The sequence below is a fragment of the Salminus brasiliensis genome, chromosome 1 (genome assembly GCF_030463535.1).
Source record: "Salminus brasiliensis chromosome 1, fSalBra1.hap2, whole genome shotgun sequence".
NCBI lineage: Eukaryota > Metazoa > Chordata > Actinopteri > Characiformes > Bryconidae > Salminus > Salminus brasiliensis.
Window position 1 is genome coordinate 98,195,430 of NC_132878.1, and position 14,459 is coordinate 98,209,888.

At 45.5% G+C, this 14,459-nt stretch overlaps 1 non-coding gene across 1 annotated transcript; it reads right to left on the reverse strand.

The window, feature by feature from the left end:
• Positions 1 to 8,853: 8,853 nt before the first annotated feature.
• On the reverse strand, positions 8,854 to 9,017 carry LOC140538384 (U1 spliceosomal RNA). The gene has a single exon (XR_011977749.1). It is a non-coding gene; the product is annotated as a U1 spliceosomal RNA (small nuclear RNA).
• Between the last annotated feature and the right edge of the window lie 5,442 nt (positions 9,018 to 14,459).

The following is a 14,459-nucleotide window of genomic DNA, read 5'->3' on the forward strand; positions in this document are numbered from 1 at the left end:
ATTGAATGACACTGGGTCACAGTGTCACTAAAACAGGTCTAAACATGATCTAAACCTCAGCACTCAGTGTGTAAGGCAACATTCCACAAACATCTGCCCTACAGTCTCTCTCTCTCTCTCTCTGAAACACACACACACACACACACACACATAGACTAAATTACACTTCAGGTTAAGCACACAGAAATCCCTCTACATAAAATTATAATCTTTCATTTTACCTGAACAAAAAGCTGACATTAGAGCACAGCTACAGACTACAAGAATTTGGGGGGAGATAGAGAGAGTGTGAGAGAGAGAGAGACAGAGAGATAGAGAGAGAGAGAGAGAGAGAGAGAGAGAGAGAGAAAGAGTGTGAGAGAGAGTGAGAGAGAGAGAGAGAGAGAGAGAGAGAGAGAGAAAGAGTGTGAGAGAGAGAGAGAGAGAGATCAATCGCTCAACAGAAAGACTGTTCATATTCCTGTGCAGATATTATAACTAATGATCACATGATTTGTCTCCTTCAGTTTCAGAATTAAAGTGACAGGCAGGAACAGCAGTGATGAGATCAGTCACAGCAGGGCTACCTGTTTCTGAACTCAGTCTTCAGAAGAGTCTTCAGTTAGACCAGTTCAGCTCCGTCTTCATCAGGATATCCAGTCCTACAGCAGACTCATAGCAAACCAAACCGCAGTGTCTTCGTTTCAGTACTATAGTTTCTCCCAGTGTTCCAGTCTGAAATATTACACACCAGTACACACACTCCACTGGACACACACAGACTAAATAAGGAACTGGCTGCATCTTTGTTTTCTTCAGAAAACCAGTTGGAGCACATTTTACTCATATTAGAGCAAAGCCAAAAACACAAAAACGCCCAATGAGATTCGACTGCAATTTATACAGAAACAAAACCAGTCTATGAGGAACACAGTGTAAAGTACAGTCTGACTTTTAGCTGACTGCTAGCTCTCAATTTTAGCAATGGCTTAGCAGAGCAGGTGATTGGTAAAGTTAAAATGTTGATATTAAGAAGCTTGTGGTTTTACCTTTTTGCTACATCAAACTAAACAGACCAGTTCAATATAAACAAGATGAGCGTATACAAATATTTACATTTACATTTAAGGCATTTCTTCATTTCTTTCTTCTCCAGAGCAACTTACAAAAGTGCTTTGCTATTTACCCCCAAAAAATCCAGCTAGTTTGAATAGACTAATAATTTAAAGATCCTCTAAGTTTAGACATTACTAAACACAAGTCAGTAAGGAGACCTCTCTGCTATTTGCCCAAGTATTCTTGGAAGAGGTGGGTCTTCAGTCTGCGTTTGAAGACAGTGAGTGACTATGCTGTTCGGACACCCAGGGGAAGTTCGTTCCACCACTTTGGTGCCAGGACAGAAAAAAGCCTGGATGCTAGAAAGATAAAAAGGCAACACCCCCCTAGCATTCCATTTTGGTTGTGGGAATTTTGCATTGAAATGTTTCCTCAAGACGATCTGTACAGGGTTTTGTTTTCAAGCTTCCCCATTTCCCCATTTACCTCAGCCTTATTTGCTCTGACTAAGATATTCAAAAATAATGATTAACTTTTAAATGGCTGTTTTTGCACACATTACTTACAAAGAACAAATGTTCTGGAGTTATATATGCCACTTAGTTGCAGAATGAACACAGACTCTAAATGTGTGACATTTTACATTTCCATTTTCATGAAGATGCCCTTAAATAACTAACTAATTAAAAAGTTAATTTGTTTAGCTTTAATGCTCCACTAAGCCAGCTGAGCCCCATGTGCACTGGTGTTACCTGGAGCTATGAGTCACTTTTGAGATGAAGTTATGGGTAAAAGAAAATCCAGAAGGCTCACCATTATTTTGCAGCACAGCAATGTATCTCTTGGGCTACCATACTGATACTGCACAATTCTGTACTGATTGGCTACTCACCATTTCCACCTCAGAGGTGCTCGGAGGTCTGAGTACTGTAAACAAAATCTTAACTTACTAGGATGATCACAAGCAGACATAAGTAGATGTTCGGGCTACAACTCATGGAGTGACACAATCAGAAAAATGAAAGTCAGCTGAGTGAATGTCAGTGAAAGTGACTGTAATATAAAGACACCTGTCTAGAAGCTCAGGTCACTGGCTAATCAGTAGTTCTGGCTACCCAAATGCAACATGAAGATATAAGAACTCTCCACACTTATTAAAGAAGCTTATTGAAGAGTATAAGACAGGAGATGGATACAGAAAAATTGAGACAGGAGATGGACACAGAAAACTGTCCAAGTCATAGGAGTTCAGTTAAATCTATCATTAGAAATTGGAAAGAATATGGCACATGTGCAAATCTGCCTAGAGCAGACCGTCCTCACATGCTGAGTGACCATGCAAGATGCAAAAAAAGCCTCCAGAGAAGTACATTCCTGTTTTTGCTACATGCAATGAATTAGATCAGTTTTAGAATCCATCACTGCTTTCTATAAGCTACCATGTTTTTGTTGCTAAATAAAACATGTAGTGGGCTTTTGTTCTTGTTGGATGAGCTGTGTTTTTACCATGAGAACACATTCCACAGATTGTGTTCAAAGAAGCTGCTACCAATAACACCACCACAGATCTCCAGGAGTACGCAGTACAGATAATTGTCTGTTCATATATCACCAAATGTATTGATAATGTAACTAAGCCCCTTGAGCAAGGCCCTTTACCCTCTCTGTTCCACAGGCACTGGAGTTGGCTGCTCACCACTCTGTGTGTGTGTGTGTGCTCACTGCCCCTAGTTCACTAGTGTGTGTGTGTGTGTGTTTACTACATCAGATGGATCAAATTCATAGGAAACATTTGGCTGTACGTAATACAGTGACAGATACCTTTACCATTGTTACTGATAATTAAATGGCTGTAAATTACTCTATTATTAGGCACTAACTGCAGTAATTATTCAGTTGTCAGATTTTAACATTCAGTCTATTTACCTCGTAACCAACCTTCTAAGGAAAGCCCTAAAATGCTACAACCTTTTTAAAAGTGCATGCAAAATACACCCCCAAGGCTGGTTCATAAAACATTCAAATAACATTACTGTTTATCTCATCATGGCTGGAAGAAAGCATCTTGCTCTATTTTATAAATGCTATATGGACAGAGCTATTGAAACACCTCCTCATTCACTGTTACTAAAATTTGGAATAATGTCTCCATTGTCCCGGAAATGCTTTCCACTATTCTTTGGAGCATTGCTGTAGGATTCAATTGCATTCAAATGACAGGAGCAATCAGAATGTTGAATGATCACCACTCCACCTCATGCCCAACTCCCTAACTTATCCCAAAAGTACAGGATGAAACACCATCATTCCAGAGAACACAGTTCCACTGCTCCACAGTTAAATGCTGGGGGGCTTTATAGCCCTCTAGCCCATGCATGACATTAGACATGGTGACAATAGGTTCATGTTTATCTACTCCAGAGGGTCCAATTCTTTTGGCAAAGCTTCTCTACAGGGAATAGACAAGCTCAGTTCACTGACAGACACCAACGTTAAAATGGAGAAACGTCCTTAGAGCATAAAGAAGAATTTCTGAGATGAAACACTATAGAAAGACTAAGAGTTGTTAAATCAGAGTTAATTCAAAATTAAGAGATACTGTATATTTTCTGTACAGGTAGGGAGAATCACACTATCAACAGTGTAATGTCAGAACAACACCATTTGGTCAATTTAGCTTCTGCAGCACCCCTTTAGGTTCAACTCTGCAGTACTGTCATCAAATGCCCCCACCTCAGATGACAATGAGTGTCTTGTACTAATGAAATGCATCTACTGAAATGCATCATGAAATCTAAGAATAAGCAATACTGAAGGTTAGCTGTGCTAACAAAAGTGAATAGTCACTTCCCCATGAGTGGTGCAGAGAAACCAACTTGGTTCTTTTGGTAGTACTTGTCTGTGCTCCACTTACTACTCTACTATTACATTTTTAATGCATATCTGTGAACTTCCTTTTTCATTTTTTACCCATGCAAAATACACCTCTGCAGGTAGTTCATAAAAAAAATCACGTTTTAAATACACTATATGGACAAAAGTTTTGGAAACAATGCTTATTCGTCTTTCTTCTGACTTTTGGGATGATAAAAAAAGTTTTCATGCTTGGAATAAGTGTTTCTACTGTCCATGTGCCATATGAGGTTCCTGATAAACACATCTCTCCTGTCAGTGACATTTCATTAACAAGATGAGCATGACTGCACTTCAGTGACTTAAAATGCCTCAAAGTAAAATGCATTTTTTCCACTACATATGTACAAGGACATCCAGACAGTGCTACAATAAGGTCCATTCATCATTAACACAGGTGCTCAGTTACCCATACGCAACATGTATGTTTATTGTTTATTTGGATCTATTTGAAAGCAGCTATTCTTCCTGGGGACTGACTTACTTAACATACCAAACAAATAATCATACATTATAACTATTCATCCAACAAATATAAAAAATAAAATAAAATAACATAAGATTGAAAGGGGTAACTCTAGGGCAAGGTCTCCTGCTGCCACCAGGGGGAGGCCCCGAATCACGCCAGCTAGTAATTAAGCCTGATTTACAACACCTGGGCAGAAGGCTATATACGCACTCAGATCCAGTTGCCCCAGTGCTGAATCTTTGACTCTGGTTGAGTGTGGGTGTCAGCCATATTCCCAAGCCGAAGGCGGAGTGGGTCTCACTGTGTGTTTCTCCTGTGTTTGTTTCCCTCTGTTTGAACCCCAGGTTTCCCCTCAAGTTCCCTGTGTCTGTGTGTGTGTGTGTGGGTGTGTGTGGGTGTGTGTGCGTGTTAGCACACATACACTCGTTAAACAGAGGAAGGCAGGATTGTCTGCCTTCCCTGTAACTCCTCAGTTCTCTTGTTTCTTTTGGGAGATCCTTTTGCCTTTAGTTTTCATTTTCCTCCTTTGAGGTAGCCAGGGTTTCTTCCCTGGCATCCTTTGTTTGTTTCCCCACCTTTTTCCCCCACATTGCTTTGTTTGTAGGTGAGCACCACATTACAGAAAGATCCAGCCAAAAAATGGACTCAGCAGAGCCATTTGATCTAGAGCAGGCAAGAATCACTCTAGCTAGTCAGGGGGTGACTGTAAGGAGGCCCTGCAGCAGATTCTTTCTCAGCTGCAGGGTCTGACAACTCTAGTAAGACAGCTCACTAGCCAGGAAACTCCTGAATCTCCCCAGTGGGAGGCTGCGACTGCCCAAGCAGCCATGGTGCCTCAAGCTGAGCCCTCTCTACCAGCCCCAGAGCGCTACGCTGGTGAACCAGGAGGCTGTAGATGGTTCCTTCTTCAGTGTTCACTGGTATTCAAACAGCAACCATCCCGCTTTCCATCTGAGCGTGCTAAGGTGGCGAACATCATCTCTCTCCTCACCGGTAGGGCATTAGCCTGGGCCACCCCGGTGTGGGAAGACCTCCTCCACGTATGTGCCTCTGCGGCCTGGTTTGTGGCTGCGCTGTTGCAAACCTTTAATCTTCCAGTCAGTGGAGAAGAGGAGGGGTCCCACCTCCTGCACCTGCGTCAGGGAAAAGGTTGGTGGCTGACTATGCCATCGAATTCCGCACGCTATCGGCGGAAAGTGGATGGAATGCCAGTGCTCTCATTTCAGCCTTCCACCGTGGTCTCAGTGAGGAGCTCAAAGATGAGCTGGCCTACCGTGACCCTCCCACCTCCCTCGATCGACTCATTGAGTTGGCCCAACGGGTTGATAACCTCCTTGAGGAGTGGCGTGCCAGAGCCTCTCGAGCTCCTTGTGCTCCACCCACTGTCTCAGGCTTATTTTGGGGGTTAGAGGAACCCCCCAGCAGTAGGGACCAACCCATGCAACTGGGACACACTCGCCTGCCGCAGCAGGAGTGTAAGGCCCACATGAGCAAAGGCAGAAGCCTCTACTGCTTGTCCTAAGCTCTCGGGGAAATGCCAACAGCAATCAGAGGAGGGGAGACCACTGACAAACCTGTCGCTTCTCCCTCGGGCCCAGGGAGTGTTTCTCAATGCCACGCTAGCGTAGGGGTTGTTTGAGATCTGCCTGCCTGCTTTTTTGGACTCGGGAGCAGCAGGAAACTTTCTGGATGCCGGCCTCGCCAGAAAGCTGGCCCTGCCGCTAGTCCCCTTAGGGAACCCATTCCCATAGCAGCTATAGACAGTCGGTCACTAGATCCCGGAGTGGTGCCCCACCAAACCCACCCTCTCACGCTGGTCTCAAGTTGCTCCTGGGGAACCACCTGTTCTTTAAACTGAAGAAATCACAGTTCCATGCGTGGACATCTCCTTTTTGGGCTTTGTCATGTCCCACACCACCTTGCGCATGTGACCCGGCCAAGATCAAGGCCATGGACAATTGGCCCAGGCCAACCTCTGTACACCTAGTCCAGCGCTTCCTGGGTTTTGCCAACTTCTTCCGACGGTTCGTTAGGAATTTTGGCTCCATGGCAGCCCCTTTAAACGCTTTAACGAGGAAGACCTCAGGAAAGTTTGTCTGGTCTACGGAAGCCCAGGAAGCGTTCAACACCCTAAGGTGCCTGTTGACTACGGCCCCAGTTCTCCAGTTGCCTGACCCAGAATTTCTGTTCATCGTAGAGGTGGACGCCTCTAAGGTAGGTGTGGGGGCAGTCCTCTCCCAGCAGTCTGGCACTGGCCACCCCTGTGCCTACTTTTCTCATTGCCTCATTCCTGCTGAACGGAATTATGATGTGGGTAACCGCGAATTACTGGCGGTCAAGCTCGCACTAGAGGAGTGGAGACACTGGCTTGAGGGAGCAAAACATCCCTTTCTGATCTGGATAAACCACAAGAATTTGTCATAATTCACGCCAAGCCAGGTAGGTATTGTTCTTCACTCGGTTCTATTTCGCACTATCGTTCCAACCAGGCTCGAAGAACATCAAGCCAGATGCTCTCTTTCATGCTTCAGTGGGCAGCACACCCAGGGACTAAACACACGTTTGAGCTTCTGCGATGGCGATTCTGGTGGCCCCGCATGGAAGGAGATGTGCATGCTCATGTAGCTTCCTGTTTGGTGTGCTCTCAATGTAAAGACCCCAGAACCAGGCCCAATGGTCTGCTGCTCCCACTGGCTGTTCCCACATGTTCTTGGTCCCACTTGTCCCTTGACATTATCACGGGATTGCCATGGTTACATGGCAACACTGTGATTCTAGTCATTGTGGACAGGTTCTCCAAGGCTGGCTGCTTTGTGGCTCTCCCAAAGCTGCCGTCAGCTGGGTTCACGGACTCCCCTCTGACATTGTGTCAGATTGTGGGCCCCAATTCACCAGCCTGTTCTGGGGTGCATTTTGCTGACTGTTGGGGGCAGAGGCCAGCCTAACATCTGGCTTCCACCCCCATTCTAATAGCCACTGTCTGGCCTCCTCCTCACCGTCTACCTGGTCGGACCAATTGATTTGGGCGGAATACGCACATAACACCCTCTGGCACTCATTTCTGGGAATGTCACCCTTTGAGTGCCAGTACGGGTACGCTCCACCCATGTTCCCAGGACAGGAGACAGGAATGGGGGTCCGATCGGCTGAGCAAATGGTCAGGCACTGTCGGAGAACCTGGCAGAAAGCCTGCAGGTCCCTCCTGTCTGAAGTAGCTGCTCAGAAGCACTATGCGGACAGCACTATGCGACAGCTTTGACCTATCGTCTTGGGCAACAGGTTTGGCTAAGGATGTGCCTAGCGTGGTGCTCCCCGCAAGTTGGCACCTCGTTATATCGGACCATTCAAGATCCTTCACAGGGTCAATCCTGTTGCCTACCGCCTTGCCCTTCCCCCTTTATTGCATGTTAACCCCACCTTCCACGTGTCCCACATCAAGCCCGTCTTGTGTTTAGTGGGTCCCGCTAACAAAAGAAACAAACGTACATGATCACGTACAAGACCAGACAAACGAAGGCTGAAACAAAGGGGTACTTATACATAGGGACAAATGAGGAATACCTGGAACTAACAAGGCTAATAAGGGGGGTATGTCTAGGGAGGAGGCACATGGGAACAGGAGGGGCTAGAGAGGGGCTAGAAAGAAACAAACAGAAAACAGTGGGATGCAGGCAGGGATGACAGTACAAGTGCAGGCAAGACAGAAGCCCCCCCTAAATGCACAACTCCCAGGGCGCATAAATCCAAACTCCCCAGAAGCTGGCAAAAAGGGATGGCCAGAAACAAAGAGGGGAACAGACAGGCAATTGAACAGGGACATGAAAAGGGAACTGAACTGGGGGCTACACAAGAGAAGAAATAGGAGACTGGACACAGGACTGGACCAGAAAGATGATGGGAGAATGAACATTAAGCATGGACGAAGACTGGACAGGAGGCTGGTCACTGGGCAAAAAGAGAGACTGAACACGAGACTGTACGCAGGACTGTGCACAAGACTGGACAAAAGACTGGGCATTGTGCACAAACGAAGACTGGACATTAGACCTGACTGAACACCTGCTGAGGTTTTCTGAATTTTGGGAACTACTAAGAGGCAGCACCCTGAGATCTAAATAATCTTAATGGTTCATAATCAGTAAAAAGGTGCACGTATTCGTCACTGTACAGTGTGGACTGTACAGTGAAATGTGTCCTCCGCATTTAACCCATCTGGTAGTGAACACACTCACACACACACACGTGTTAGGGGCAGTGAGTACACACACACACCCAGAGCGGTGGGCAGCCAACTCCAGCGCCCGGGGAGCAGAGAGGGTAAAGGGCCTTGCTCAAGGGCCCAACAGTGGCAGCTTGCCGAGCCCGGGAATCGAACCCACAACCCTGTTATCGATATCCCGGCGCTCTAACCGCTGAGCCACCACTGCCCATAATATCAGGGGAGAGCGCGAACGCAGTCCCCCACTACCAGAAATTATGCAGTCGAGATTCCCACATTTGGGGAATTCGCAGGGGTCAGCACAACTGGAGTGCAATGGTTGAGCCTCACCCTGGGTGAACCACCTTCTTGATCATGGTATCTCCCCTGCCAGGTAAGTATGAAAGATCTCACAAGTACTCAGGAGCGAGGCCATGTAGGACTTTGTAGGTCAGTAGTAGAATTTTATAATTACTACTGGATTTAACTGGAAGCAGTGATGCTGATAGAACTGGACTGATATGGTTAGATGTTCTAGGTTTAGTAAGAACCCTGGCTGCAGCATTGCAGCATAGTTGAAGTGTATTGAGGTTCCTGCTGGAACAACGTGACAGTAGCGCATTACAGTAATCTAGTCTTGAGGTTATACTAGCTTTTCTGCATCCTGTAGAAAAAAGAAATTGCATAGCTTGCCAATGTTCCGAAGATGTGGAAAAGCTGTGCTAGTAATATTAGCTATATGTCGGTTAAATTACTCGCATATGACGGCATATGATGGCAAAATCCTTAGCTGCTGGACCAGGAATATTGAAAATATCAAGTTTGTCTGATAGTTAATTTTCTGTGGCTTTTGGCCACCTAAAATTAGAACCTCTGTTTTGTCACTGTTTAGGTGAAGGAAGGTATGTGACATCCAGCATTTTACATCCTTTACACAGTCCTCAATTTTCTTTAATCTAGATTTATCACAATGTCATTGTTAACATGGTGTGCCATAAGAGGTTGAGTGATTTCATAAGACAGAGAATAGTTTGAAATCTTTTACTTTATTATATTAAAAAAAGGATAATATTTTGTCTTGGTAGTAATTACTCCTAGCCTATTTTGCACATTTTTCATATTTGCTATGGTTGGGAAACGAACCCGATGCTTGCAGATGTAAAATAATGAGAATACGTTAATACATGGAGCTGGAGTGAGAATAATAACAAGGGCAATTAACCAAAGCTCAAGAAACAGAGTTTACTTTATCTGGGCATTAAATTAACCTCAGAGCTAGGTGAGATGGCAACACTGAACTTTGAGCCTCTGCTTCAAAACAGTAAAACAAACATGGGGGTAAATGGGGAAAGCAGATGTTAGGCTATATAGTTTGTCTTTTGAGATCCGCATTCATCCTCTGCATCCATCTGTCAACTGCTGCGACATCTGTACATCTAATAACACTTGACGGATGTGAGTTTCTTTATCTGGCGAGAAAATTAGAATAGTATCAATATATGCAATGACGAAACAACATAACATATCCCTCGTTTATGAAGGCCTGGAAGACAGACGGGGCATTAAGTAACCCGAACGACCCTGTACTCGTAGTGCCCCCTGATCTGGTCATTAGCACTATGTAAGTCTAATTTAGAGTATTTTGTAGCTCCTCTAAGCTGTTCTAAGTTGACAGGAACGAGGGGCAGAGGATGAGGATAGGCCTTAGTTATTTGGTTCAATTAATGTTAATTTATACAGGGTCTTAGGTCCCCATCTTTTTTCCTTACAAAGAAAAAGCATGCAACTGCGGGGTAGGTTGAAGGGCAAATGAACCCTTGAGCTAACACCTCCTGTATGTATTTCTCCATCGCACTCTCAATAGTCTCCTCAGAGCTCACATTCATAGTTTTGATAAAGTGGCATTAGTTTTGCTGAATAATTCAGAGTATGCATATTCTGACAATACATACAAGATTTTGAGTTTCAGGGCTTTCAACAGTGGTGGACCTGAACTTGGGTAGAGAGAGACAATTCTTATAACAATATGGGGACCAGGACAAGATCTCACCCTCAGACCAAGAAATGTCTAGGTCATGTGTTGTCTGTCGAGTCCAAAACAAAAGAACAAAGGTCCTCAGCATGTAGTGTGCTGACTTGGAACCAGACAGTCTGTGATGTGTGATAGCCCCCTGTCCCACAGGATCTCCATCAATGACAATGAAGTCAGTGCAGATGAGCCAACCATTATGTAAAATGTGACCAGCAGAACCACAATATGTGCACAGCCCCCCCTGAAACCTGTGAATTCTCTTCTTTGGCGACAGGGACCAGAGCCAGACCCCAAAGGTTCCCGCTTACAGTGAGGTAAGTTGCTCATGTGCTAGTCTGGACATTGGATGGTGTGGTCAGCTCTCAGAAACCCTCAGATACTTCCTTCGCCCAAAGGTGACGAGACAACATCAGGCTCTGAGAAGGCAGAGAGAAGGTTACAACACGAGAGCGAGGAAGCAGGTAATGCAATAAGTCCAGAGGAGAATCTGAAAAGGAGACCATCCAGAAGGTAACAGGCAAAGGACACATCAGGATGGCCCGCCAGATCAGCGGCCAGGGCAGGCACGTTGACAGAAGTGGAGAGAAACTGGAGCAGTCAACTACTGACAAACTTCGGGGGGCGTCGAGGACAGGAGAAGTGAGAGTGCGCCTGACCGCAATATGAGCAGACAGGGAGCAGTCTGCAAGAGGATGCAAAACAGCCAACATGGTTGTGAAGTTATTTCACACCATCTGTCCGTGTAGGAAATACACGAGACGGCTGTGGCTTGGAGGAGGACAGTCGGGTAGCGGGCCCAGCCTAGCAAGCAAGGGGTGGGGGTTGCCGGAACGAGGAAGAGGGAGCATCCATGAGGGAGCAGGAGAAAGCAGGATGTGCAGGGCAGCCACAAGCCTCAAAGGCAAGCACAGTGCGGCCAGCAAAGGCCCAGCAGTAGAGCTCCAAGTCCAGGGCACCCCAGTACGTGGGGAGATTCCACGGCACAAGTTGGGCCGCAGCTCTCACAGAAAAGAGCTGATGGTACTCGTAAAAACCAGTCCCACCTAAACAAACAGCCAGATCCAGAATGGTGGCCAGATAATTGTCCAATTCCTGGCATCAAGAAGGGAAGGCAGATCACAGGACATCTTGATAAATAGAGAAGGCCAGGGCAAATTCAGGAACTGAGAGAAATTTGAAGGTGCGAAGGTGAGATGAATGCAGAATGAACAACACATCACCTGCATCTGCAGTGCGAGGAGCGGGAGAACCTGGAGATGGGAGCAGCAAGGAGGAGAGAGCCATGTCCACACCTTGAAGGATGCACTGCCTCAAGGTGGTCGAGAAGAGAGGAGGGCTGAAGATACGAGCATTGGCAGGCGGAGTTTAACAACGGTCCAATCCGAGGAGTGCAGGACTTTGAAGAAGGAGCATGTGGAGGCGCGGGAGACACAGGAGGATCCGGCGCAGGTGCAGTACGTCTGGGATGCAAAGAACGGCTGTGCGAAGTTGGGGAGGAAGGCGAAGATCCGAGGGCACGCTGGGAACCAAAATAAGGGAGACGAGAGCATCCGTGTCGGGAAGAGCCAGACAAGACTGTGCTAGCAGGAGTGGCTGGAACAGAAATGACTGACCTGAGCTGTGGAGTGGAAGGAGGAGGCGCAGGAGAGAGAGAACGCCGGTGAAGAGAGAAGAGCTCACCATCCGAGGTGGTAATGTTGAGGTCCATGGTGGGAAAGGCGAATGTGAGCGACGCACAGAGTAGGCTTTGCCGGTGCAAGTTTTCGTCACGAGAAGGAGAAGGGAGAGGAATGGTTTCATAGTGTGTAGAAATGGAGGGGAGGAGTTTGGATGTGGTCCTTCTCTCAAACTTTCAGTTATTACATAACTCCATTTAAAAAAACAAGCAATAGGTATAAATCCAGGGAATCAAAACACAGGCAGAAAGTCCAAAGGGCTAGGCAAAAGACAAGATCGAAAATACAAATGGGTGTGGTTATACATGGAATACACAAACAAGCAATAAAGCTCAGTAAATCTCCAAAAAGGAATATAATACTTCACAAGTGTCTGCAGCTAAAGCCTGGGCTTAAATATTAAACTAATCAGAGATACAACGGGTGGTACACATTAGAATTCAGGTGACTGAGAGCATGGATGGCTGGTAGGAGTCATGTGATCACTCATAGTGTCTCCCAGAGGATTCTTGGAAACAGCCAAAGTACTCAGCGGAGTCATGACAAGTTCATGTTAAAATATAGTTCTTTATTGTTTTTTTGTTGTGGTATTAAACTTTATAGCAAGAATCATAGAAAAGAGAACCAAGCCTGACATCTGTATAAGGCATGTGTTAGTGTAGGAATTAGATTTTTTTTTTCTGTTTAAAACTTATTAATTTGCAAAAATATGATTCTCCTCAGAATGCAGAGACTTTTGGCCACTTCCCCTCAGTTACTGTGTCCTATCAGGATGCTCCTTGCCCCTCCACCAGAGGAAGTTCAGATGGGCTGTGGCACCGAGGGGGTCCTAAACATGCTTGCGGATTGACTCCTGGGCCCACAGACGAAGTGCAGTGGTAAAGGAACCTGAGCTGTCTAGTTAGCTTTCTGTTACTAGTTAATTAGTTATAGCTAACAATATCTATCCTCCCTGTTAAGCATACACACATGGAAAAAATTGTTGGTAGCCCACTGATTAATGAAAGAAAAACCCACAATGGTCACAGAAATAACTTGAATATGACAAAATTAATAATCAATAAAAATGCTATGAAAATTAACCAATGAAAATCAGACATTGCTTTTCTACCATGCCTTAACAGAATTATTTTCTAAAAATTAACTCATGAAACAGGCCTGGACAGAAATGATGGTACCCATAACTTTAATATGTTGTTGCACAACCTTTTGAGGCAATCACTGCAATCAATCTGTAACTGTCAATGAGACTTCTGCACCTCTCAGCAGGTATTTTGGCCCAGTCCTTATGAGCAAACTGCTCCAGTTATCTCAGGTTTGAAGGATGCCTTTTCCAGATGGCATGTTTACCATTCATATTATCCATCTCTTTGATTTGTCATCAATTTACCTCCTGTGGCCACGTCCAGGGAGGTTGGCTACAGTCCCATGGATCTTAAATTTCTGAATAATATGTGCAACTGTAGTTAGTTAGCTAACAATATATATTCCTCCTGTTCAGCATGAAACCTCACTAGAGACATACACAATGTATAGGTAATATAATATAATGTAATCCTTCTATAAGTTCCCATTCAGAGTGGAGCTGCAGAACCCAGTAGCAGCAGAAGGCCGCAGGATGAAGCTGAGAGAAACAACGACATGCAGGAAATGGTAACACATGTACAGTATAGCGCCCCCTACTGTACTGTACTGCTACCCCAGAGGTCTCCTCAGGATCTTCACAGTGAACTCGTAGACTGATGAACAATGTAGTTTATTTGTAGCCCTAATACAGTGTTTATGTACTTAGTACTGTTCTTAATACTGATTCTAGTCCTAATCTCTCTCTCCTGCAGGAGCGGATCATGGATGAAGGGATTGAGGATGACGATGGGTAGAGTGGGGAGGAAGGCCCTGATGAAGCAGCTCTGGCCAGACCGGGCTTTCTGGCGGCCACATGGTCATTCATCAGCACTTTCTTCACCTCTTTAGTGCCAGAGGGTCCGCCTCGCGCCGCCAACTAAACCAACAGGCCAGATAAACAAACACACGAACGAACAGAAACTAATAGAAATCGTAACTCCAGCTGAAAGTCCGGCCTGTCCATCAGGAGAGGGACGTTTCTATTGGACAGTGCTCGCTCTGGGCTTAGAT